This window comes from Odontesthes bonariensis, chromosome 15 (assembly GCF_027942865.1).
Source record: "Odontesthes bonariensis isolate fOdoBon6 chromosome 15, fOdoBon6.hap1, whole genome shotgun sequence".
Classification (NCBI taxonomy): Eukaryota; Metazoa; Chordata; class Actinopteri; order Atheriniformes; family Atherinopsidae; genus Odontesthes; species Odontesthes bonariensis.
In genome coordinates this window covers 31667676-31691956 of record NC_134520.1, presented here as the reverse complement: position 1 = coordinate 31691956, position 24281 = coordinate 31667676, and positions in this window count along the sequence as shown.

The following is a 24281-nucleotide window of genomic DNA, read 5'->3' as shown; positions in this document are numbered from 1 at the left end:
TCTGACCTGTTGGAGCATGCAAGACCGCTGAGGGCAGACTGTGGTAAAGCACATTGTTTAATGCTGTGAAGTCATACAGTTTTTGCAATGTGACAGGAATATCCTCCTGCCGAAAGATGCCTCTGCTGTCAGACAATAGCCTCACCTTGTAGGGTGTAGAGTGGGCTGTAACAGTGTAGATGGTGGCGTCACGCTGCCTTTGCGGGGTGGGCCCATTCTGCTTCCATCTGGGCCCCTTATAGATAAAACACTTGCACATGGTTTGTCCACATGATGTGAGAGAAAATACGAGCCACAGTCTTCCATTGCTCCAATTTTCCAGCTCAAGTGTCCATTTATAGCCACTTTCAGAGGTGAGCATGGTAGGACGAGCAAACTGACCCTTCTGCAGCTCCGAAGCACAAATACCTCAAGCTGTGATGCCCTGTGTGTTCCAGCACCTTTAAATCAGAGCAAGTGATTTCACTGATTTGGAATTTAGTAGTTCTTCTGTAGATTCATAGAGAACAGGCTACAAACTACATGCAACTTCACAGGAGCCTGTTGCCTGTTGCCTTTTGTACTTTTTCAAAGCACTGCAGGACACACTGTGGCTGAGGAAGAGATGTGACACCTTAAGTTGTTACAAGTCTAGTTATAGTTCAGTAAATCTGATATCTTCTTGAATTTTTTTATTTATTTTTTATATAAATCATAAAAAAATATTATAAAAAATAATAAAAAAAATAAAAATAAAAATTTAAAAATTCATTTTTTTTAATTTTGTGTCTCATCTTTGTATATTCAATTACCCCCATTATTTTCATACATATACAATGATATGATGTATTTTCACAACATACTAACATCTAAACTAATTGTGTAAAATTTTCACTGCATAAATCTGTTTATTTTATAGCAGTCACAAACAAGCATGCTGCACTACATGGATACTGAATATCCAAAAGCGCATAGATCTGAATAGCCACTGAGAACCACATGTTGGAAAGGTCGTTTGCATCACATATGGTTGCGCTTTAAATGAGAACACCTCAAGTTTACCTGCTACAGTTTGCGTGAAGAATGTAGATTGCATTCTGCCTTAATTGTGCATTACAAAGTGATTGTCATTGAAGAGGTGTGAAGGACCCCATTTTCTTCTTAATGCCACCATCGAAGCATGATACTGAAAAGTCTCTCCTTAGCTCCCCTGTCTGATTTCAAACTTTATTTCACCTCTCCTTTTTCTCATTGTCACATAAATGTGACATTTGAGCATAATTTATGCTGAAATCACTTTGCCCCAATGATACATGAATCTTTCATGAATGGGAAGAAAATAACTCGTTGCTTAAAAAATAAAAAGAGGTAATGAATACTACAATATGGATCATTCATTTAAGATGAAATGGTAAATGATTAATGAAAACGTCAAGTATTTTGCACAATGAGACAGAAGGGTAAGTCTGTCTTTTTGTCCAACGCTTAAATTAACTCTTGGGTAAAATTTAGGAAATGACATGAGACCACTTTTCTAACACACTTTTATCACTTACTGGTTGATATAAAACAACATCATCAGCTGGTTAGGGGTCATATTCAAGACTACTTTGTTAGATTTAGGAAAGGATCACGGTTTGAGCTAAAGCTAATTCTTTTCACAAAGCCACCATGATGTTTATGGACATCTTTTTCTTGGTTGCCTTGGCAACCCTCCTTCCCAAAATGTGTCCATAGGTTGTATGCTATCCCAGCTGTTACTGGGCAAGATGCAGGATACACCCTGGATGGGTCGCCAGTCCATCACAGGGCGACAGAGACAAACGAGACAAACAACCGTGCATGCTCACATTCACTCTTAGGGTCAATGTTGGATCACCAATGAACCTAACATGTATGTTTTTAAAAGCCAGAGAACCCAGAGAGAACGTACACATACATGGGGAGAACATGCCAACTCCACACAGAAAGGCCCCCATCAAAGAACATAGGACCTCTAGTGGCAGTAAATGTAACTGCAGGTCAAGCGTGACATCCTTTAGTTATGCCGCGATCGGCCTAGACTGCTGGGATACCTCCCACTGTGTACATTTCCTCACACTGCTCTCTTCTACTTTCAATGTACATGTGACATTGTTGCCATTAACTTGTGTTTCTTTTGCAGCGGGTATCCCTGGCCTGGTGTAATGGTGCTTGTTGTTGAACCCTCTCTCCTGTCCTGTCAACCCCCAAAAGGTCAAGTCAGATGGCGTTCCCTCCTGAGTTTGGTTCTGCTGGAGGTTTCTTCCTGTTTAGAGTTTTTCTTTCCACCATCACCTTGTGCATTTTTGGGACATAGGACTGTCTTTCCTGGGCAACTATTTATTTTCAAATGACATTGTATGACTTTGATTTGATGGGATTATAATTGCATTACAATAAACTGGATTATAATCGGGTTGAACTGGACTGTATTTGTAAAGTCCCGTGAGGTGGCATTTGTTATATATATATAAAGAAAATTATATATTGTGACACAGTCCTATTTGCTGTAAAGCCTCAAACTCCAGACATAATAGAACCAAATAGTTTTTATTTTAAGTATTAACAGTGGGCCACCATTGTCTGCTTCGGTTGCTTTAGATATTCGTTTATTGCATGGCTAATGTGCGTTTGGTTTTGCTCACAAGTCAAAAGAAGGAAAAAAAACACAAAAGAAAAGCCTTTGGCCATGATGTGGGAGTTTATTTGGTGCATTAAATAAAACCTTCCCACAGTCGCTGAGCTTTGATACCAAAGATATAATCTAAAAACTAATTTCAACGATTTGTAGCCTGTAGTTTTAAAAAACATATTAGAAAATAAGTTATTCCATTTTCCCCAAAACGTCTCATCAGTTATTAGATTACATACATTTTTTTTTAAACTTCTCTTCACATTTTTATTATATCATAACTTAAGCTCAACAGGGTGAAAACTAAACATTTATATCACTGTGCTAAGGTTGCATTTGTCATTTCATAGCTTAGTGCCTCAGTGGTGAGAGGCCCCAGTGAGCAGCCCTGTCATGAAAGCCTTTATGGGCCCCGACATAAAGAAGAAACCATAGATGCAGAGCAACACAGTGGGGCCCACCCATCCGGCATGCAGGACATAAAATGGTTGGCCCAGCAAGGCCTGTTGCCGGTCTCTTGGCTCCGGCAAAAGCCCATCGTTCCTCTCCTGCACCCAAGGGATGTCTGGCTGCATCCGGTGAGAGCGCAGTCTAATGTAGGCAGTTTAATCAGTTGAGATATGGAAGCCCTAGATAAGGCCAAGGTGAGACTGACTGTGAGAACCAAGTCACCTGCTCTGCCATTGTTGTTTCCTCTGAAATGTACCTGGCTACAGCGAGACAGGAAAAAATGCGAGGCTGTGAGTGAAGATATATTAAGTTGAAATATGAGGTGGTGAGCCCCTGGGGCTTCAGCAGGTTATAATAAATACTGTCTCCTATTCTGTCTTTATACGAAAACACCTTCAGTCCTGTAGATATTATGAAAGGGGTGGAAGTCAAGCAGAGGAATACATATGAGTCTGTGTGAAGCGGTACGGTGGTGTGTTTTCCCACACTATGTGCACACCTACACTCAATGCATTAGACCTAACTGTCTTAGGAGGTAGAGTTACATATATGGATAACAACCACGAATATCCCTCCAAATTTATCTTAACCAAGATGACTTTTTTTAGAGTATGTCATCTGGTTAAATCATGTAACATTCTGCATTTTGTATGTATGGCCAGTAAAAGTAACAAGTCAAGATCTTTCACTGGAGTTTACTGCGTGGCTTTCTTTGCGGATACTTAATACTTAGAGAAAGAAATGAGCGAGGCAACAATTCCCAAGATGAGAATTACTGTGGTCCATAATTTAAAATATCCAGCAGCGAATTATGAGTCACCAGCAGGGTGTCAACAAAAAGCTCAGCCTCAGCTTCAACTGTCAGACTGCCTCCAGGACTCTCTCAACATCAAGGTCACAGCAGAGAAAATGTTATTCATACACTATATTTCTGATTTAGTGTTGTCACATCTTTTAGTATATGATTTACAGCGACTATGGCTGGAGGTAAACATTTGAAAATGTTGACCTCTATAATGTCAAAGTATTATAATACAGATGGCGTCTTTGTGTTACTCTTTAGAGTTTTTATCCTTTATTATCAGTGCATATTAGTTCTTTTATAGTTGAATTTTGGCTTCAGTTAAACATTGTCCACCACATTAATACGGTCTTAAACAATTTGGGGCTCCAGAATATAAGATTTTAAGGCCTTATGCTGCTTGTATTATTTTTGTAAAGCTCTTTGTAATGTTCAATGTCAACATTTTAAAGTTTGACTCAGAGGTTCATCAAGAATATTTCGTGATGAAAGCGTTATTTATGGTCATATGATAATAAAAAATAAATGCATGCATTTCTATAATTTCACTGTTACAAAATCCAACAAACAATAAGAAAAAAAAATACAAAATAGTGTTAAAATTGTGTATGAATAACCTTGAATAAAAACTTCCCTATTGCCCCTGATTTGATTTGCAGGAATCAGCCATGCTGGTATGAAAACCACTAACTCGACCCAGGAGGAAGCAGTTTCTATCACAGCTAGTTCTACACTTGCTGTGAAGACTAACCTGTTTTTTTTAATTTTGAATAAAAAGTACACTTAAGCTCCTAAAAGGCACTTTCAAAAATTTTTGAATATTCTTTATTTCACATTTATCATCACCGATTGTTTTTTCTTCAGGAAACTTTCTTCTCTCTGTAATAGTTTCAGTTCAGAGCAATTGGACCTGAAGTTGTTGCGATGGAATCGAAATTGAAATAAAATTTAGAACATTTCCTGAAAATTGTCTCAAAACAAATTTAATGGAAACTTTTATGAAATGGGTAGAAATATGGAAAATTGATGTCAAACTTTCATGTTGCTGATGTCATTCTTAAATGGTAGTACAATAACACAGCATATTACTTTTTAGGTGTTCAGAATATGACTTAAACTTGAGCAGTACGACTTGAATCATTGCCAAAATGGCATGAAAGTGCAATATGCTAAACAAAGATCATCAGATGTGAAATCATCACACTAATCTCTGAATGTTTTGCACTGATTATGCTTGCGATACACGTCTGTAGGTCAGAATGAGACGTAAAGTATTATTCAGTCTCATTCTAATTCTGAGTAGCCAGCTCATTTTCTTTTCTTGATAATATTTGCTGGGACTGAAGGAATAATCAAAGGTATATAAGCTCCATTTCTTCATGCTCACTGTGTGGTAGACTGTCTTACGATAACTCCCACAGTGTGCAGCCTATGGGCAGCACTGATAGGCAGTGTCTGAATTTGCCTGCTGTGCACAGTTGAGCCAAATGGAGCGCAGCATGACGAAGGACTTCTAAAGGCTTATTGCACTTTTTTCCTGTTCGTCACTTGCACCTGCTCCGAGCAAAAGAAAAAACATAAAAGAGGCCATGTGAAATTTGATTTTGGCGTGAACGTGTTCTGAGATTGACACTTTACTGAATAAACTCTGAAATGCCCTTGTTGACCCCTGTTACGTCTACTTTGCAAACAGTTTTTTTCCTAAAACTTAAGTTTAAAAGCACAGTGCAGAGGAACAAGACAAATCTTCTCTGCAAGAAATCCCTCTTAAAAGCTCAGCTTCAAAGGAAAATCTTTCACTGCTTATTTTGTTCTCAACAGTATTGCACTTGGGTAATTTAATTTTCTGTCTCTGCCCTCACTTAATATTTCAATTAACCTATTTATCCTTACTTCCTCCTCGCGTCTGAATTGCAGCATCTGACGTAGCAAGCATTCAAAGTAAAACCCAGTTGCATTGATTCCTAATGCTCTACAAACCCTTCATCCTGCAATCTCCTTTTTTCTTTGTTGCTGGCAAATCATGAGCTTGCTGCAGTCAGGAGCTTGACTTTGAAACAGCATGTGTGTATGGTTTGGGGATGTGGGTGACGGGTTTGTATATTAAGGTGTTTGCGAGGCTCAGATAAGCATGTGTACAGCGGTTCGGCTGCAAAACAGAATTCCCACTGTGTTGACTTGATAAGACATGGAAGCAAGGCTTTTTGGACTTTTTCCTTCACAAAATCATTGTCTTTTGTTGACTTCATTGGACAATGAATTGTTGTTTGGTAGCTGTAAAAAAACTTATCTAAATGGATATTTAACAGGTTGTCATATGCTTGTATCCTGCTTGAAATGATGAAATAATTATGATCCCAAACTATCCCTGACCGAGGTCTCACAGAGGAAAACACATAATAAACAACCATGACATTTGTAAGCTTGGTTTCAGGACTTTTATAATCTTGTCCTGAAATAATCTTTCAGAACAGCAAATTGAATTAGATCCAAATGTTTTCTGCTACAATCATCAAGCTAAAGTTTTTAAGGACGCCTTTATGACAGAGGTACAGTTCATGATGAACACAACACTAGATGGAGCTCTTGCTTCACACACCTGTGACATCACTGATCTGTGGGATTCAGGGTGCTCCTGGTGTATTTGTGACAGTGGTGACAGTCTCAATCTAAAGATTGACATGCTGATGGACAGACAAACAGTGAAAATCTCAAAGCCAGCTGTCCTTGCCATATCTCCATCTGTCGTCTTCTGTCTAATTGGATGATGGGTGCTCCGATTGGAATGTCGGCTTGCTAAATATTTTGTCCCCATATGTTTTGGGTAATCTTTTCAGTGTTCCTATACAATTACAATGTATGTACTAGAATTGTTAACAATAGCGTCAGCACGAGTACACAATCAATAGATTACATCTTTAGCTGACAGCAGCTAAGATCTATTGACATGCTTGTGGTGAAGATATAACTTGGTCCACAGAATCAGATAAAGAGCTGTGTCATTGGCTTACAGCTAAGCCCCTCTGACATTTGGCTCGTTTCAATCATAGGGTAGCATTCCCCGATGCTGAGAATTGTTGTAAAGCTTCAGGATTCCACAGGATGCAGTATTCACCTTCAGTAAAAAAAAAAAAAAAGGTTGCTTCATCCCTAAAACTCTGACCTGAATCTATAATATGATGGACACCTCTATCTGGATAGCACCACAATGATCAATAGCAGAAAAGATATGAATCATACAGTACAACCAATTTATCACAGGGGCGAGTTCCTCTCTCATTTTTCCTCAGTCAGGAAAGAACAAAGGAGAAAAAAAAAAACACTTTTTTTTTTCTAATCAAGCAGTTTTTGTAGCACCATCTTTGCCAGTCCTGATGATAACCAAAACACTTTCTTTATGACGTCCATAAAAGGTATTCTCAGTTTTCAGTGGAGGCACTGCGAGGCCAAAACTCCGGCTAATTTCTTACAGTGGGCTCCAAAGTAATTTAGCAAATGTATTGAAGTGACATCGGAATAAAGGTCATCAAAAATAATAATGGTAATTAAGAAAAGAGAAATAACTTGGAATTCAAATGTTACTCAATCTCTACACAGCAACAGCCCTATATGGCTGCTTCTGGCCAACCCAATTTCAGCTGAGTGGACCTATGGCTGTCAGTGCTGAACCCAATTCTACGACAAGACTGTTGTAGTCATCATCACGGAATCTGTCCAGAACCTAAGTGAGCAGATCTCACGGGGCACTCATTGTTCTATCACCACTTAAAATCTTCTTTGGTCTCGGGGGCCAGCTTGAATAAGGTCCAAGAAATTGTCAAATTGGCCAGATAAGCTTCAGCTCCTGGACTCTAAGCCGAGCTTCTCCAACAACTCTTGGAAAGAGTCATTTGGCGAAGCTAAAAGAGGTAAGATGGGAGCTAATGAACTGTTCCTCAGCGTTTTAAAGTCCATGTGTAAACAATTCAGGTCATAAGGAAGAAGCAGCTTTTTTCACAGATGGCTTGGTATTTCCATTAGCACAGCACTGCAAGTGCACTCTCTTGCTGGAATATTGCTGAAATGTTCTAAGCACAACAATTTAAATAGCATTAAAACTTTGCATACTGTCAAACTGGCCCAATTATGTTTGCTACAAACACTTCAAAGTAGGTGTGATGTTGGTGGCATTAATCCACTAAGTTTTCTCACTGAAATGACCCGGGTTGGAGCTCGGTCCACAATTTTATGTTATGGTAAATATTTTTTTAGGTTGTTGTGGATTTTATTTGAAATTTTAAAGGGACATAACACGGGCGAAGACATGCAGTAAAGGGCAACTAAACCTTTAAACACCAACTTAGGTCGGCTACATCGAGGGCCTTCAACCCTCAGTTCCATGACTTCAGCAAGCAATTATTCCATTGATTAATTGAGTAATTAGATAAGAAATACTTCTGCAATAATAACTTGGTAAAACAGAAAAAAGACAAGGGTCTCAACCTGAACCATTCATTGTTTTATTTATGAGGAAATGCAGCAAATTTAAGTATTGGACTGCATGTCAAAATAACAAAACCAAGTAGTGCATTTAAGTGCAATATTGAAATATGTTTTAAAAAAGCAGGATACTTCTGGTGACTTTTCTATGTAAATTAGGGACTATTTGTCCAACTAATGTTGCTTTTTTGAAAAAAATACAGGATAAAAAAATAAAAACTTGCTATATTGCCCAGGCTAAGCCTCAGCTTACTTCTGTTCTCAGAGTCCTTCTCAACTAACAAGCCAACTGATTTACACTGAAATGCTACAAGAAACATGTGCTATTGTGGCAAGCTAATTCAGTTTTACAATAGACACTCTTAATTTAGCTTTTCTTTTGTTTGAAATGGTACTAAACTTTAAAAATTGATAATCTTCTTTCCTGATTTTGCTTCTTGTTGTTTTTCTCCGGGTTCCCCATCGCACCGTCAAACCAAGCTGGCTATAAATGTAGCACATGTGCACATTCTGGGACAGTGACTATTGTCCATGTGATACACGGTGACCGCTGAGCAGAAAATACTTTTGTGAATCAAACACATCAAACTGAATAATTTGGATTGAGGATATTTTGTTATTGTGTTATTCAAGATACTCAAGAAATCATTTCTGCCCATTTTCTATATAATTGGGACCCAATTGACCCTAAAAATCCAATGGATTTTAGTTTGTTTACTTGTCTGCTTTGCTGACACTTACGGATGGCTATGTTTAGGTTTAAATCATCATCATATTGTTACATATTGAACTTATGTTGTGAGGTTTTGTTGTAAAAAACACATAACTAGATTTATAAATTGGAAATTACATGGTCAGGATTTGGCATTGCACCACTGAACACCATGAATAAAACAGTTGCCATCCAACAGTTTTACAGGCCTTATTGTGATAATCTACCTTTTGGTGCTATGGAAAAACACAGAGATGACAGAGATTTGACATTGAACTATCCTTAACTCAACTCGACTCAACTTTATTCTGTTTGTGTAGCACTTTTCAAACACAAGTGTAACACAAAGAGATTGGCAAAAAAGAGCAAGACAGATTAAAACATCTTGTAAAAGCAATTTGCATATAGCAATATCATGAACCACAAAAAAAGCATTTAATTACAGAAACTCAAATGACTCCCTCTACAGTTCCAGATGAGAGGAGAGAAATTTTAAGAAATGCATCAACAGTCACAGAGGCACACAGGGCAGTACACAAAGGAAGTATGCAAGGGCTGCTAGGATGATAAGGCTGAATTGTGAGGTATTGTGCAAGTGAATGGTGATATTAGCACAATAATGTAACAGTTTCCATAAGGCACACAAACACTAATGTGCAGAATGTCATTCATACATAAAAACAGCACACATTTTTCACTTATTTGAGTGACAAGTTAGGAACTTGCACATCTGGCCAAAACAACACCAAAGCACCAGTTTTAAAGGTGTTTCAGATTACTTAAAGGCCTACAGAAAGGTGATTTTTTTGCACAAAACTGAAATGGCAGATCGATTCCTTATATAGCATGGAATTGTTTTATGATTTTAAAATAATTTTAGGCCCCTGGATAGTCCTGATTAGACCCAATAAACTATCACCACATTTGATTCGAATTTTGGCAAACCGACAATTGGTGCGTGACGTCATGAGTGCACTAAACAATAAACATGTCTGATACCAGAAGTTCCAGTAGCGAAGCCAGCAGTTTGCCAGACCTGGACAGCTTCTTCACGGCAAATTTCGATGTGTGCCGCGGGACGTCGCTTGGAAATATAAAACGTTGGGTTCAGTGCAGTTTTTATTGCGAGTAGATGTACGAAGTGCGTGTGTTGCCCTCAGCAGCTCACACCACCGGGGACAGAGGAAGCAGAGAGACCTGCGATCGTCGGGGCTCTTGATGATCGCTCTCCCGGCTGATTTCAGGACAACCATCCCGCGGTGTGTCCGCTCTCCGTCAGGTGGATTCCCCCTGAGTGTCCGCACCGCAGGGAGCTGAACACGGCAGGATGGCTCCGGCTGATTTCACCAGAGAGGAGGCAGGCGGACAGGGAGACACAGACACAAGTTCCGACCGCAGGTCTCTCTGCTTCCTCTGTCCCCGCAACATTTGAAACTTTTCAGGTGAGAAAGTAGTCGTTTAGATCCCCAACGTGTTGAAAACCTGACAAAATACCGGCTGTTTACCATTTTGTTCCGACGAATTCGGCTAACGCACTTCCTGTTATTTTCACAAAATAAAATACCCGTTGCCTTTTATCATAGGGAAAACAGGAAGTGAACCTACCCTCGTTGTAGCTAGCTTGAAACTGCCGTTTTGACAGGAAATGACGGTATGCCGGGTTGCCGCCGTCCTGCAGTGCTTCTGTCTTCTGACAAAGTCGCTAAATTGGCAACACGGCAGCCAGGAAAAACCATTGCACTTGTGACGTCGCACGGAAGCCCCGCCCCCAGTGTGCAATTCCAGGAAGGTTTCCTAGCGGCAAATTCAAAATCGCAAATTTCATGCGTTTATGAAATGTTTTGGTGTAGAGTCCAATGATCATTATTGTTCCTCTGTGTATGTATTATCATTATGTATTGGGTGTAGTGTCAGCTTTCTGTGGGCCTTAATTTCTGACTAAAACACAAAGAATACACCAATCACAAAGATAATATCTATGCTAGTTGGTACAAACCAATTAAAAGCCCTGCAATAAACCTCATTAGAGCTCATTTGGAAAGCATGGGAGATGTTTGGCATCAGACAATCAAGGTCACTTATAAGATGATACCATGCCATAGCTGGAGGGCTCTTAAACTGATGAGTGTCAGCGACTTTTTGTGATCGCTGGAGGGTTAATGTTCACTGGGCTCTCCTTCTTCCCCTACTCCTCACTGATGAGGGCTGTTCTAAAAGAGAATGATGCAAGAGGGGGAAGAAAATTAAAGCTAACATATCAGCACCCTCTCTATATCTTGTCAGAGTTGTCCTCTTTTGCCCCAATCCAATATCCAAAACCTATTGATCCCTTTCACCCCGTCTGGTCTCCATTCTCATAAGTTGATCAAAGTAGCTGTGGAGAGAGTTCTTAACATTGGCTTCCTGTGTGGGGGTGCAAATACAGTAATTATGCGTGCATGTCCATGTGCAGGTGATATTTTTCACTTCATTTCCTCTTTTCATTTTGTCTTTTTCTCTTTCCACTCTACATTCTCTGTGCATTTAGCTTTAGTTATGATGCAGTCATTGTGGCAGAGGAGGTGGAGTGAGAAGGGGACAAATGGAAGAAAAAAGGAGAAAGAAGAGATTAGCTTAACAGGTATTTGGTGTGTTAGAATTCTTTTTCAGTTTTTTTTTTGGTTTCAAGCACCACCATCAGTTTGACTACTATTCTCCAGAACCTTCATGGTGCTTCCTTCTACAAATCCACTAATTATATAGATATACATTATGCAGTGTTGCAATTAGTTGTACTCTTTACTTTTGGCTAACAACTGAACAGGAAACAGCATTAAGTACTTATCGTTTGATCTGGAACTTTAAGGCTCAGGCAGGATTTGAATCCTGGTGATATGTGGCATAAATTAGAGGGTAGAGACTGACTGGATCTTAACAGTGGATATTTCTTGAAACATGCATTGTTAAACTTAAGCTTCTTACACTATTTCCAGAAAATGTATCACTTTTCTATGTTTTCTCTCTTAATTAGTAGTGCAATTTGCTGCTGCAGCCATTAAACCATGTGTTAATCAGGAGCATTAAAGATTGCAAAAGTAAAAAGATAGTGAAGATAATCAAGAGTGCATTTTAGGCAGCAGACTATAAGTGCAGTCCACACTTGGTTTGGGCATTAATTATTCTAATGAGAGCAGGGAGTGTACTTTAAGGTCAAACCAAGCTACTGGCAGATACATTCGGACTGGGAGTCATACTGTATGTTAATTAATACATTCATGTGAGACAGCTAGTGTGCCAAATGCTACTTTTTAATGACCTTGCCAATAATGTCGATGTGCATTACTAATGACATTACCTCATTATGAAATTGTACCGCGGAATTAACCCAAAGAAAAAGAGTAAACTAATCATTCTTGGTTACTTTCTTTTTCATAACAAAGGAAAGACACTGATGGATTATAGCAGCACTGTGCTTTTCTTCATGAGATAAATTGTTTATGTTGATGTCCAAATGTTTTTTGTTTTTTTTTTAAATGCAGCACTCATACTTAAAATTTAAATGAAGTAGAGAAAAACAGCACTGATGTTCCAGAATTTGATTGGTGGAATTTCTATATTAATTAAAAATAACTTGTGATATCACTTCAAGCTCAGGGCTACAGTTACCAGTTTTTTCAGAACTCAGATATTCTGATGATATGCTTTCAATACAATATTCAATATCATAAAGCTAGGATTTCTGTACTTTATAGCAGCAGTTAAGTATAATAAAGCCTACTCTTGGCTTGAAGTTTTAATTCTGTTTTGAGATTTTGAAAAATAGTACATTTTAATCTAAATGCACAAAGTCTGTGTGCATTACAATATTAAGTTTAAATGTTACTTTCAGACGGAGAAAAGATCCAAAGGCAGATTACATGTGTGTGCAACCTTTATATCCTCAATGTCGCATTAGAGATTCGCACCTACCTTTAAAAATGCACATTTCGCCACATCTTTAAGACTTGTGAACATGAACATCTGTGATGCTGTCAAGACCAAGTTGCTCTTTGGCAGCGGGGGGAAGTGCATATAACTTTGTGAACTTGTAAAATGTTAGCTTGAACTTTTACACCACTTATGTTCTGCAGTGCTAACAGCTTTGAAGCAGAATTCCCGAGCCATACTTCCTCAGCCACTTTTTTCATTTCTAATTAATTCTCTGTGGATTTTCACACCTGCTGAGGCCAGTCCAACTCTACCCACTTGTTTGTGGCTACAAGAGACAGTAATAGATGTCCCCCTATACAAGAAGAACTATCCTAGGTCATGTGTAAAGGGGAAAGCACAGGAAGCACGAAGCTAACATTAATGCTGCTTCCACAATGGGTTTATTTGTTGTAGTGCAGAATTTCATTGTCATCTCTACCTCTAACTTTTCTGCTTTATTTTTTTACTTTTAGCCAATGAAGAGAAGTTGTGTTGGTACAAACGATACCAGTTTCATAAGGCCAACAGTAAATATGTTGTACTGACACAGATGGTTCTGAACCAAGAAACTGTCACCAAGCATGACTTTCAAAGCAATCTAGTTTAGCTCGCTTCTATCTTGTCCCCCTTTTTTGGTTAGATAAGACAGTTTTCCATGTTATGAGAGAGCAGTGATATTTTCCTTAACCATCACCATTAGTGTTAATACCTATCCCTGTTTAAAGTCATATGGCATGATAGAGGCATTGTGCTAGATATGAAACAAGATGTGATCATTTTATTTCTATCTGTTCAAGAAAACATCTTATCCTCCTGTTGTGGATGACCTTTTCAGCCGCTCCTCCTCAGATAAGGCTGCTATTCAACAATACTTTATTATTACCCAAAATTAAATTATGTTGCAGCAGTATAAATCATTATAGAAGCCAAACTATTGTTAACATATCAGACACCAGGGGGTCAAGCACCAGTTTGTTCCTGGACTATTCAGTGCAACAGAAGAGGTGTGGTTGAAATCTTCAGCGATAGCCATTAATGACTTGGGCTGTTGTAGCTTGGCAACAACTTTGCTGACAAGTACACACACAGTGTTGGCAGATAATACTGGCAAACTTTTTTAGACATCATGGACCAGAACTGACAGCCAACACTTCAACATCTGGGGTGTGAGACGCTCCTTCTCTGTAACAAGTTCCGGATTACGCCATCTGTTTTTAACAAACACTGCGATCCTCCTCCATCGTGGTTACCTTTTTATCTGCAGTCTCTGTCTGTCTAATATATGTAGATTTAAAGCTTTTTAGAATGAAGTTAAATTGTTAAGTTGCAATGGTGTTGTGGGATGAGATTTCAGGCAGTCTTTAACTTTTCAACATGAGCTGACGTTGTCTGACTATCAATTTCATTAAGGACATGAGCTCATTTGTATTTTCATGTCTACTTTTTTCGGGGGAGTCTATTTAAGTTCACATCCTGCTCATGTATAAGTTACATATCTTATCCATTATATTCTCTTACAAACACTGCCACTAAAATACAAACACAACCTCATCTCTTGTAGGAGAATGAATGCATTCTCACTGCACATGTAGTTTACTGTGGCTCCGCTGGAGCTGATCTTCTGCTACCTTGTTCCTGAAACGGCGGATTACCAAATTTTTAGACGAGCCCCCTCTGAGATCCAGATGAAAGTGTCAGTGTGAAAGTGCCTTAAAATCGTATATACCCTTAAACTGTTGGATAAAGATGGCACCTTGGCTGCTCTGACTTGGCAGCCAGTTGTTTCTGACTAGGGACCTTATAGTGGAGCCAGCAAAGTGGAGCATCTTATTTGATGCTGCCAGGGTTCCATTCCCTCATGCAGACAGAAGAGTGTGAAACATACATGCAAAGCCAAAGAAGACATCTATAATTAGTGAGTCAGTCAGGCTTTACCTCGCTCTAGTGCCACTCTAAGCTGGCCAAGACCCCCAGAATAAACACACAGCAACTCACATCCCACCTCACACTATAAGACTCATCCAGACTCTTACTCTAGTTTGTAATTTCCTCCTAAGCCCGGTTACACAGAGCCGGCCTATTAGGGGTGCACCAGAGTGGAACATAACATTTTCAGTTTCAATTAAGTCTATGTGGGCATACATAATGCACAGGGGAGATTTAGTCCCCTCGGAATGGTGAACCAATGAGCTCACGGTGAAAAGACGCAGTGGTGGTCGAAGAAACTGAGCCGACTGTTTGCCTTGCTGTAAGATTTGTGAGTCTTAAGTGAATTAATGTGTGTTCATTGGAATGTGGAGATAAGTTTAAAGAGAGCATTTGCGACTATGTATGTGAGAGAGAGGCACTAAGCCACAAAAGTAAGAAATTTGCAGAAGACTGAGCTAACTGATTTATATTTAAAGTCATGAGACTACAATTACCTTAAGCCAATTTTCAGTCTGAAGTGCAGCAATCCCTGCTTAATAAAACCTCCTGTCATGTGATGGGCCTCCCATCCTGAACTATTGTCTCCCACTTCAGTAAAATGCTCACAAATTATATGATCTGTTAGCAAACCTTTTCTAAAGCTAAAGTTCCAAGATATTCAAAAGAAATATGGATTTAAAATCAGCAAACCAGTGCTTCAATTGCGAGTTGATGTGTATTTGAATGAAGTTTTATTACTTTGAAATATACAAGGTATATACGGACAGCTGAAATGAATAATACTGATTGTCTTGTTGAAATCCATGTAATGTCTGGATCTTAGTATTTCTGTGGAAAAAACAGCGGCCTACCCCAGAAGAACAATCGTCGAACCTTGTCGTAAAGCAGAAATAGATTAGGAACACGACATGGAGCTCAAGGTACAGCCTCTAAATTCTCTCGGATCCCAATTTGATGGGGGCATCCGTGGGGTCTCATAAACGGCAATCCACAGACTAGAAAGGATCCAAAGCTAATATCCAGACACCAAATACTTGGGTCTAGGGCAAGACCTGAAAATCCAACATCCATGACTCGACAGCTTGAAGCTTTTGCAGCAGCTTCAGGGCGGACGCTATACAATATTTGGTGGGTTGTTTTAATTTTTTATTTATATATTTTTTGGGCTTTTTATGCCTTTAATGATAGGACAGTTGGAGAGAGACAGAAAGCAGAGAGATGGGGAAGACATGCAGCAAAGGGTCGCTCAGAGCGGGACTCGAACCGGGGCCCGCTGCAGCGAGGACTGTAGCCTCTGTACATGGAGCGGCTGCTTAACCCACTACACCACCGACTGCCCCGGTGGGTTGTTTTAATCAGCGTATTTTTAGTGACAACAACTGTATGCTCTGAACATCTTAAAATTAGTTAAATAAAAGTGATTCTTATGCACTCCCCCTGTGCTCCTGGGATTTCTTTTCTTTTTGAGGTGGAGCTGTGTGAAGTAATTAGTAAAGTCAGAGTCTTACCCACAGTACACACCTCTCAGAGTGAAGACTCATTCCCAGTTTCAAAGAATTCTGAGGTAGAGGCCAAGCCACAAGCTACTAAAATCAGGCTTCAAAAGAGCTATTTTTGCCTTCTAAAAACAGCTCAACCCTCAAAACTTTCATGGCAGTTAAAGCAAATGCTACATGGAATTGTGAAACGGCATCACTTTAGCGTCAGTTATTTTCTTCCTCACCACTTCTCCAACTGGAGAATGTTCATGTTGCCGTGCCTCATTGCATGCGCGGTAGCTGCCCAGCGCATCATGCTGCTGATCCATCAGAATCCTACCTCAATTCTTGGATACTTTATGACCCCGGATTAGTTTAGCAAACATTTATAGAATGTGACATGCTTGTGCTTTTCCAGGCTTTTCACAAGTTTTTCACCATCTCATAGTTGCTTTTTTTAGAATAAACTAAAAGCATTGTCAGTTAGTTGCCGATCAGCAGAAGAATACAGATTATTAGATTATGATAGACAGTAAGATATTACAACTTCCCTTAGAGGAAACTGAGTTAAAAAGTACTCTGCATCACTGCAGACTAATCGCTGGAGGCAAAACAGATTAAATGACTCACTGATAATGTAAATAAAAATATTATGCCATGGTTCATATGTCAAGGTGGAATTATGGAGTTGGTCTAATGTCTTTAGATTCTAAATAAGTTGTAAATACCTATATTTAAATGATTTGGCAGAGGCAGTAAAAAGTCTTTGCTAGTTGATTTTGCAGAACACATAGGCTGTTGGTGTTTTGACCTGACAATCACAACCAATATAAAGAGGAATAAGCCTTGAAAAAATAAGAATAACCTTTCTTAAATAAGATGCAATAAGATTGTTTCATCAGATAAAGAGGTGAATATCCCTGCAAACATTTTCTTATTGTTGGTAAGAATAATGAGCAGCAGAATAAATTTGATAAGAAAGACACGCTGATGATTGATTATTATTTAGATTCCCAATAGAATTAAAATGGTCATATCTTTCAGAAGGTTATGGATAGCATTGGGAATTGCTGTCTGTAGGTAATGATTTGAATTTCCTTTTTCCTGTCATAGAAAAAAAGTGAGGTCTTTCAAAATAAATCCTTTTACAAAATAAAATTATTTTATTTAATTTATTCCTACAGTCAAAAGGCCAGGCCAGACCAGGCCAGTGGGTTTATACGAGGCAATTCAAAGCGTGAATTCACGTAGACTGGGGGTGTGTAGAGGCTGGATTGGAACTCCCAATAACAGCTTAACACAGCCTTTGCTTCCACTGAACCAGGTTTTATTGAATGTATTTAAAACTGAAATTGATTAAAATTGAATGTAGTAGTTTTGTATAAACTCAGGCAGGTTCTTCCATACATCCATCTGTACAGACTGACAGTTATCTGTCAGTCCATGTTTTAGACCTTGAGAGACTTCCTTCAAGTTTGGTGCAAACACTGTCACAGACTCTGAAGTAAGCAGAACCTTTAAACTCACGAGACACATTTTTGGCCATAGTACAAGAATTTACCGAGTTATACATTTATAACTGTGTCTGATTCTGGGTTTTAAGGGACTACAGTGATCTACACTTCACTTACAGTCACACAGTTATCTATCAATTCTTCTATTTGTACCTACAGCATGACCACTGGCTGTGAGCATTTGGTTTTGAATTAAAGTATAATGATTTAATCTTTCCAAGGAATTATAAAACAAATGTGACTTTAAGTGAGTGGAGCAGCACATAAACCAGCCCCACCTTCCTCAACCCCATCCCCACTTTTCTTCATAATCAAAATCATTAAACAAAAGTCAAAGTGTGCATCAAAGCTAGAATTACTCGATGACATCATTGATTACAAACAGCAGAATCCTTTCTGTTCTCACTTTCATTAGATGTTCTTAATTGCCCCCATTTGAAGCTTCAGCTTAAGTTGTCATGCAGCCATTTTTGATTATCACCAGTTATGCATACCTGATGGTAACACCTGTTTACAGTTACTTATAGGTACAGGTACTTATGATACTATATCATAACACAACCTGACATTGATTTGGAGATTAAATTTCTTTTTTCAAAAGATATGAAAATATTATTCAGCCAAGTTTTTAAAGTTTATTTTGGGTACCTTTTTTTGTCATATTAATCAAGGCATGTTACCAAAAATCTTTAGAATTATTTGACACATTAGTTATTTGATTGGCTAAATGAAAAAAATCCATGACTCACATAAAGCAATTCAGTGAGTTTAGAATGAACCTCTCTCTCCTTTGATGCTCACATCTCATGAAGCATTGGATACATTTTTAATAACAGTACTAGGTTAGTCTCTTGAGTAGTTATTCACTAGAATTGAGAAAGGAACAAGGTGCAACATAGCAAACCAGCAAATCCACATCCTAAAATGATTCATGATTCACATTTGAGCATGATGTTGGAGTAATAATGAATCATTATAACACAATGAACGGCTGTGAATGTATTTTAAAGATCAAGGAACTAAGATGACTTGAAACGCATAGATTAACTTCAAATAAGATTTTTTTTTTTAAAGTTTGGTGGCTAACTGAAAGTATATTGAATATCATACTGTCTCATTATCATGTTATGGGAGATATTTGGCTCTCTCTTGATAGATGTTTGAGCTGGACCACACCATCCAAGCATGCAGTGGGCTGTCTCTGTGACAAACAACCCTCAGTCTGGACTTGTGATGTGTGACCATCCACACATAGCAATTGACTGTACAAGTATGTCAATGGGCAACGGGCTTACTCACAAACAGTGGTAAGCTCTCTTTGTGTGTATTTATGTGTTCGTCAGGCCAGAGAGGCCAAGTGTAGCCGAATGGCCGCCTCAGCCAGAGCAAACAAGACAAGACAGAACAAGCCATTTTCTTCATCCCCCTCTGGTTAAACTTCCTATTTTCACACCATTCGCCTTGAAATTGCTTTGTCTCTCACTATGAGCGACATACTGATGGCCCGGTGGGTAACAAACCCAGCAAACAAATTGTGGGATGCCAGGGGTAAGGAAGCAACAGGGAGGCATGGGTGATGAAGTTAAATGTTGGTCCGCTGAGAAGCAGCTGATGCATCTCTGAAGGCATTGTTTGGGTTTGGGAGCTCCAGACGAACCTCTCCTGGGCAACCAGGATCATGTTGACATCCATCACATTTATGTTCATCTGCTGTTGTTTACTCAAGTTACTTACACACGGGGCCGGGTTGAATGTTGTTGTCTTGTCAGGTCTCAAAGGTGTTTGTGACCTTGCATTGACCCCGTACGAGCCTCACTGGCTTCAGGCTTCATTTTAGCTCAGCAAGATGAGCAGATTCCCCTTAGGTCCTGTTCACAGCTGGAAAATAATAGGGTCAAAGAGCTTGGCTCTACGTTAAGTTCAGACTGAATGTCCCAAGGGCTAAATTATCAAGAACACAGTGGCTGGTGTTTTAAGGAGATCGCAGAGCAGGTTGGCTGGATATAACAGCACAAGCTTGGGACTCTCAAACATTTCTTGTCGCCTGTTTATGTAACATTCATCATCATTTTCAGGCTGCTTCTAATGTTTATCATTTGCATTTTTAAATTAGGTTTTTGTAGATGTCCTTTTTTAGAATTTTAGCTGTGAATTTATTGTCTTGGGTTTTCAGCAAAATGAAATGATAAATCAAAGAATCATGAAGCAAAGATTAGGAAAGAATCATTATCAGTAAAAACATGCACAAGCTGAATTACCAAAACCATGAAATTTCATGGATCAAATACAACCTTGCAGTTTGTAAGTGTGCTCACAGAGTCCCCATCATGATTTCATGCAATGATAAATAAAATCTTTCATCTTGAATACTTGTTGCTCGAGACTGGATCTAATGTGCCAAGCCCATTGCAAAATGCCGCAGTTTTAAGGTGCCCAGCCAATGGGGAAAATCATCTGTTAATTCAATTCAGTTTTATTCTTATGGCGCCAAATCACAACAAATGTCATCTCAAGGCACTTCACACATATTGTCCAATTATAGGCAATTGCAATCAAATACATTGTCATACCATCATAATCCAATCAAATTCTAAATTAGTTCAATTCATAAAAAAAAAAAAGTTGCTTACCTCAGGAAAATAACAGATTGCATCGAAACTCAGTGTTTATTGATTTTCACTGTAATTACATAATCACGGCTACTTTAGAAAGACATACACTTTGGTGAAGATGGTTGTGATAAAAAAATGAAAAAAAAATAGATGAATAAAATTCAATGTAAAAACGGATAGTGGCCGGTGATTTTAACCTCAGGTCTGTTCTACTTTAAGAATAAGAATATGGGCATGAATTACACTACATAGAACATAAGGAAAAGATGATTACCGTATTAAATAACATGACATTTTTAAGAGGCAGGACGAAGCGTGAGCTTATTAAATCCCACCCCTTCTCCACAATTAATAACTGAGGAGCTTCATTTTATTTTTCTACCTCTTTATGTCCTATACTTCGATCCTATATTTATATACACAGACACATAAATAGAGACAAACATACATTGATGCAAGGGATGCATAAAGAATATAGATGGTGCGAACAACAGGTCAAAAATCTTCCTAATTCCTACAAAGTTACCTTCAGTAAAGTATGTTAAGTACCTTCGGTTGGGATGTTGCCATCCTCAGAAAACATTCTAATTTTAATCTGTTGGACTATGTGTCTGTGCTTCTTCTCCCCAAATACTGCCAAGAATGATATTGTTTACATGATTGTGTTTACACAGTCTTATGTAATGGTAATTAAAATCTTTAATCTTGTATACTGATGCTCAAAAGTGGATCACATGTGCCAAGCCTGAAAAACAACCTAGAAAAAAAAAATCTGTCTCAATGCAACGAAAACCTCTAAGTGTGTGATCAGTGCAAAACTATGTGTCTTTGAGTAGGAAAACGTCATCAGCTGGGAAAGATCATAAAAGATGACCTAAAGTTCAAAGGCTTTGTTTTTGTTTTGTGTGCCAGAGACGTGGAGCTTAATGCTACTATAATAACATGGGTATAGAACTTTGTTCCAGTTGCATTGACATCTATTGAATGACAAAGGTTGACCAACCTTCCTCATCACCTAGAAGACTGTACATGCTCAAGACAGGTATAAAAGATTCAATGATCTATCGGACCACGAAGGCTAAGCAACTCCATCCACTGCCTGAGCTTCAGAGTGTAGGAGACCTCATAAATAATAGCTGTCTGACAGTCAATGGATCTTTATGCAGACTGACTTGAGAGCGAGATAGTCTCTTTATCTCAGCTGCACAGTCAAAGAACACAGACCATAAGGAATCCATGGCCATTTTATGTAGATAAATTAATTACTCTGGAGAGGAGCAGAGAGGTCACGAAGATGCAAAGCTGCAAACTGTTTGATGAAGAGAGATGATGTTCCCACTCTACAAGGAACCAAACAGTGCTTATGTGTCACAGTATGGAAATGGTGGGTCCTGCAGCTTCCCGTGCACCATTCCAAAGATTGATATTGTTAAGCACTCAGATGTCTTAGGTTTTTGCCACCACATGGTTATCTGCATGACATGCACTATCATGTTGATGATGTATGCACAACATTAAACCATAAACAAGCATATGCATTCCATGCATCTGTGTTTGGCTATCTTGATAGTCAAAGTAATTGACATGATGCCTTCTTTTGTCTTGAAACAAAGTTTTATCACATTGAAGTGATAAATTCAATACTCGGCCGATAACACTTGAAGCCCTGAGCTTCATCTTGAAACAGAATCTTAATCCTTAAACTTCTGACCGAGGGGGTGTGAGAAATAGATGAACGGAAAAAACGGCCAAACCTTCCCAAAATGTTCTCGCTGCAGAAACGTAAACATCCAACCGGTCATCATTAATATCACTCTACAAGTACACACAAAAGTACTTCCACAAAAATAGTCCCAGCTGATTCTTAGTTTCAAACTCTTTGTTCTCTGCTTACGCGCCGATACCTACAGTGGTGTGCGTTGCTTTTTCAGAAAGAAAGCAACACATACCACCTCAAAAACAAACATTTATCACAAACATTAAAAAAAAAAAAAAAAAAAAAAAAAAAAAAAAAAAAATCACATTCTCATGCTACATTTATAGATTAGCAATGATTAGCTGTCTATCCATCTCATATTACAGGACATATTGACCAGCATCCTTTTTATTTGATTTGATTTAAATCTAACATTTTGTTAAATGAAGTTGATCTATTAAAAAGGATGAAAAGAAACAATGCAGGCTTCACCCATGAATATTTAGCGGTGTAGTACAATTGTACTATAAATGCAAAGGGCAGACAAGAGTCAGATTATGTACAATAACACATGGCAAGGAATAATTGATTCCTGGTTGTTTCTTGAGAGAAGAAAGAGGTTGCTCAGGTTACCAATAAAACACTTTGGTCCTTTCTCAGATACAAACACAGACAGATGCCAAGGCGGTGATAAGGCTGTCTAATTTGCTCCAACCTCTCAGTCTCCTGACGCTGGCTCTGGAGCAGACTGGCCAGATTTCAACTCAGCGGCTCCTCTCCTTTTCACTCAAACACAAATACAAACACTCTTGGCGGAAAAAGAGACACAAACAGGAGGAGACACATCTGTGTGTGTACATGCTTATGAAGTGTCAAACTGTAACTGCAACATCTTTGCTTCAGTGCTCTGTGCGGCGTACACCTTCTGTCAATTCTAAGGTTTTTGCAAATGAGAACACAACAAATAATCCTCAGTAAATACAACCTCAGATGGACGACAGCACTTGGCATATTACACTGTGCCATTACTCATTTCATAAAAAAACTAATTCAAAATGCAGAAGCACTGTGTGAAAAACTAAGTAAACCCTAACTTCTTGCATAGGAATTCAGAGGGTAGCAGCCAGGTACTGCTCGTCGATGGACTTGATTAATTGATCTTCAGCAAGTGTGAGCACCTCCATAAAAGCTGGAGCCTGTTCCAGCTGCTACTGGTTGAGAGGCTGGCACCTTGGACTGATTACAGCTCTATCGAAGACCTCTACATGCTTCAGTTAGCACGTTAAATATTAAAGTTCATGACAGTGCAATTAGAAAAAGACTGAACGAGTATGGCTTGTTTGAAATTGTTGCAGGAGACTTCGGTTTGCAAAGCTACGGTTGGACAAAACCAAAACAAAGTGTGGCGCGACCAGCTCCTCCGATGAGGTGAATCAAAGTTTAAAGACCAACAACGCCACCCTGGGAATTTCATCCAGAGAACATTTCGTTATTAAAATGTAATTAGAAGCCAGTAAAATTACCACCCCAAAAAGAAAAGGCACACAGTTCGTTTTAATTAGAACAGGAGACATGTTCCATCCAAAAATATGTTTTATTTACAGATGCTCTTTAAAAACAAGTATAATCAAAACTGCCAAAAATGTAGCTGAGGCATTTGAGAGGCAGGTTATTCAAAGGTAGAAGACATCTCAAATCAGCCCACGGCATATATGCATCACACCCACGAGCACACAGTGCAAACCCGAAACCTGAAAGTGCAACACGCAGCACACTGGAAGGAGATGGCCCCAACCGCCTCTGAAACAAAGAGGGCACTTTGTAAAATGAGAATAACAGGGAGCACCTTCAAGCTGCTGAACACAAAATGCTGTGGGGATCAACAGCTACTCCCGGTAGAAGCATGTTGTAACCCTCGGTGTTACATTGAGGGTAACACGTTACACACAGAACTGGAGTTACATCCGTTCGCTCCACAAACTTGAAGGTGATCAATTACACATTTTCCTGCATTCTGTGTTAGATAGTC